At 35.5% G+C, this 4266-nt stretch overlaps 1 long non-coding RNA gene across 1 annotated transcript; it reads left to right on the forward strand.

Annotated features, from left to right (window-relative positions):
* The first annotated feature begins 1662 nt into the window (after positions 1 to 1662).
* On the forward strand, positions 1663 to 2617 carry LOC145123457 (uncharacterized). The gene is made up of 3 exons (XR_013715146.1): positions 1663 to 1743; positions 1894 to 2075; positions 2191 to 2617. It is a non-coding gene; the product is annotated as an uncharacterized LOC145123457 (long non-coding RNA).
* Positions 2618 to 4266: the final 1649 nt, after the last annotated feature.

Raw genomic sequence — 4266 nt, forward strand, 5'->3', positions numbered from 1 at the left:
AAGTAAATCTTTTCTAATGGATGATGACTGGTTTGGATAATATATATTGTGTGTTCTTCGTGATTCTCCATTGTGATATATATATGCATGCAGGTAGGGCTCTTTGCCTAGCTCTTGCCAGAAAGGGTATATTTGTCACTGTTGTTGATTCTTCTGCTGAGAAAGGAGAGGAGTTTCCATCACCTTCACGAAAAGAAAATCACAAGTTTCATTCAGGATCATTAAAGTTTCCATCTGCTATATTTGTAAAATGCGATGTCAATAACCAACTTGGTTACAAAGATAGCACGTTTAAGGATCCCGGATGAAACTTGCGATTTACTTTTCGTGAACGTGATGCAACCTCCTCTCCTTTCTCAACAGAAGAATCAACTACAGTGACGAATATACCCTTTTTTACAAGAGCTACGCAAAGAGACCTACCTGCATGCTTATATATCACAATGGTGAATCACGAAGAACACACAATGTATATTATCCAAAACTGTGATCATCCATTTGAAAAGATTTACTTGAACTATATATTAGCATAAACAATATTGTTTCCATTTTGTTTTAAAAAGTATGTACACTAAGAAATATATACGGATTTCGGAGGCACACCCGGTAACCAAAGCGGATAGGCCTGACGTTAGGTCCATTAGCTATAAATGTTTTTGTTCTTGTATTGTCTTGAAATTGTAATTCTTGTTTCTAATCCTTTCCATATATAGAGTGCTAAGTTACTCCTTTTTGCAAAAAGCAGTTACATTATTTTTTTAATTGAAAATTTTAAAGATGATTCACAAGAAACACATTATTTGTTTGGGTAGCCTAGCTACTAGCCATAACTACAATAATATGGGCGAGTATTAAGGGTTTAATTACTCGGGATTTTAAAGATTTCTTTTAGTATGGTTAAATCAAGCAACGACTATTAACTCTACTATCTATACCTTTCCTCTTAAACCGGCTATGGTTGCTTCCAATGTTTTAAAAACCGGTTTGAACCGGCCGGTCAAACCGGTTGGACCGGGAACCGGGAGAGGGAGCGGTTCAACTATCACCGGTTTTACATTGATTTCTGAACCGGATTGAACCGGCCGGTTTTTAGAAAAAACCGGTTGAACCGATCAAAATAAACCGGTTGAACCAGTTAAACCGAATAAAAACACATGAAAAAGAACCAATTACATAATAAACTTTGGTGATTTTTTTCAAATCTATTTAGTTTTCTATAAATAAAAACATATGATAAATGTTATAAATTCATTTGATGTGTTTGTATTCATCAAAAACTATATTTCGTTACGGTATTCTACTTTATTTTCTTTTTGACCTATATGGATTGATGTAAAACACTAAAACTTATGGTTATGTGTTATTTTAATATATTTGGATTCATCTACAACTTATTTTTATGTGTACTTTTAATGTTTGAACTTGTAAACATCAAATTCATAATTTCTATATGTATGTATGTGTAGGAAAATAGAAAAAAAACATGAAAAATATAGAAACCGGTTCACCCGGCGGTCGAACCGGTTAAACCGGTTGAACCGGGAACCGGTCACCATACCGGTTCAACTAAAAAACCGGTTTTTAAAACATTGGTTGCTTCAACATTTGGTTGATTATGAGACCTTTATGTCAAATTATGATATTATTGGGTCATATGAACTACAAGATTTAAGGGCAATAGGGGCAGTGAGTGTTGCTCCTAATACTTAAAAAAGTTGCACCAAATCCTTTTAACGGCGACATGTAAGTGTAAGGGTGTATTCGGGTCAACTCGATCAGATTTTGGGTTAATTAATGGTGCCGGGTTAATAATTTTTTTGTAGTCTGTGACTTATTAATTTTTTTCCTACTCATACTAATTGTGAAGTTCATTGACATTTATTCAATAAACAGGAGAAGTGGCTGCTGCATTTGAAAAGCACGTGGAAGTATACGGGGGTTTGGATATTTGTATTAATTGTGCTGATATCGAAACTTCTGTGCCATTTTATGAAGACGAAACAGATGGATCAAAATCATGGAGACATACATTCGATGTGAATCTTTTAGCAGTTATTGATTGCACCCACAAAGCGGTATATATGCTTGACGTTGACTTGCTTTTACCATGCATGCTGAATAGTATAAATTAACAGATGAACATGAAACCATATGTATATAGTATATACTTGTTAATTGCCGTCTGAACAGGGAATTCTATTATTTACACTCATTTAAATGTCTCATTTGGAGGACCTGCATAGACAGAATCCCTACAGCTGCAGCCCTTGCTATCCGTGGGGTCCGCTTGAAGGATGTTGCTTGTACCTGGTGTGAAGAGGGTATTGAAGACGCGAAGCATATTTTTGTTGGTTGTGGTTTTGCTCTTGAGGTTTTGTCCCAGATTTTAAGGTGGTGTCATGCCTTGGTTCAAATATTTGAGTCTATTAGTGAGGTTATTGCTTTTGGTGCGAAGTGGGGCAATTGTCCAAAAACAAAAGATTTTTACTCCCATCATATACGGGTACATCTGGTGCGTGGAAGGCGCGAAATGACAAATTGTTTAAGAAGATTGGTTCTTATCCGGATAAGGGGGTGAATGAGGTGATTGGTTTAGCTTTTAATTGGGTTAAATATAGAGGGCATTTTCGTAATTGTAGTTGGTGTGAGTGGTTATGTTCCCCGTTTAACGTTTTGTAAGCACTTTGTAGTTTCTTGCCCAGCTTAGTTCCTGTCTATGCTGTGGTCTTAATAAAATTTTGCTGTTTCTAGAAAAAGAATATGTTATTATCATTTATTTAAAACATAATTGATTTTATATAGTTTATTAATAATAAATCAGCTATTTCAAAGACCAAAAAAAAAAAATAAATAAATAAATAAAGACTTGGTGTGGTGATATATTTGGGTTGGGCATCAGGACTCTATCCAATGATCTCTGACCCTATCTATTCTTCCAGCAACGGTATAATTACATTACACTAAATATCAGCAACATATAGCATGCATGCGATCTTGATTCACTATAGATTCTCTTTATTTATTATTTTTTTTATGTTTTTATATTTTTATTTATTTATTATTTTTTTATTGAACGCCGCAAAAATATATAAATTAAAACAAACTAAGAAGATGATAGAAAATTTACATTGTACAAATAACAATAGGGGAGATACACCAATCAAACTAATTTAACTGAGTAAAGCAAGCTCTATTTTTTATCCAGTTGAAAGAAAAAAATCGAATATTGTTCGTCGTTCTCATCGGATTAGATCTCCGACTTTTGAAGATGAGATCATTCCTAGCTGTCCATATCGACCACAACGCCACATACGCCAAAGAGAGAAACAACTTGTATCATCTATTGTCATCCCATAAGGACTTATAAGGAGCGAGATCAAGGAACAAAAGATAACAAGGGATGCACTCAATAATCCACAGTGTAATCACATTTTAAAAAAGCATGAACAACAGTCTCTTCCTCTTTTAAACACTGAGGGCATAACAGAGAATTCACCAAAACACCCCTATGAGAAAGATTGCAAGCCACGAGGATCCTATTTAGCATAAGCCGCCAAGCGAAGCAATTGACTTTCAAGGGTACCCAATTAACCCAAGTAAACACCGCAACTTCACCACCCAAGTCAGGCTCAGCCATGCACAGTCTTAAAGAATGCACCGAGAAGTCCCCGTTAGGACTAACCTTCCAGCTCCATGAATCCAAAACCGAGGTTAGAGTTGTAAACTATCAAGACATAAAATGGCTAGGGTTTTATATTATTATCAAATGAGAAGTACAAGATACAATGAAAGGAAAAGCCAGATGATATAGACTAACTAATTATGGTTTTATAGCTAATGGGTCAACATAAGACCTAATACAAAATAAAGCCCAAAATCTTATTAGGCTAACATCCCCCCTTAAACTCACAATGCAACAACAATAAGCATTGAGAGTTGTTCAGACAGAAAATGAAATTGAGAGTAGTCAATGGCTTCTTAAGAATATCAGCAATCTGCAAAGTGGAAGGAACATAAGGAAAGGAGATAGTGCCCTTCTGAAGATGATGTCGTATGAAACGACAATCAATGTCAATGTTCTTTGTGCGCTCATGAAACACTAAATTCTTAGCAATAATTATCGCACTCTCGTTGTTACAATACAAAGGGGTAGGACGAGAGATGTGAACGCCCATATCTGCAAGAAGCCATCTCAACCAAACAATCTGGCAAGTGGCGATAGCCATGGCTCGGTACTCAGATTATGTAGAAGATCGAAAGACAACA

This window comes from Lactuca virosa, chromosome 7, assembly GCF_052849685.1.
Source record: "Lactuca virosa cultivar CGN04683 chromosome 7, Lactuca_virosa_CGN04683_v6, whole genome shotgun sequence".
Lineage (NCBI taxonomy): Eukaryota > Viridiplantae > Streptophyta > Magnoliopsida > Asterales > Asteraceae > Lactuca > Lactuca virosa.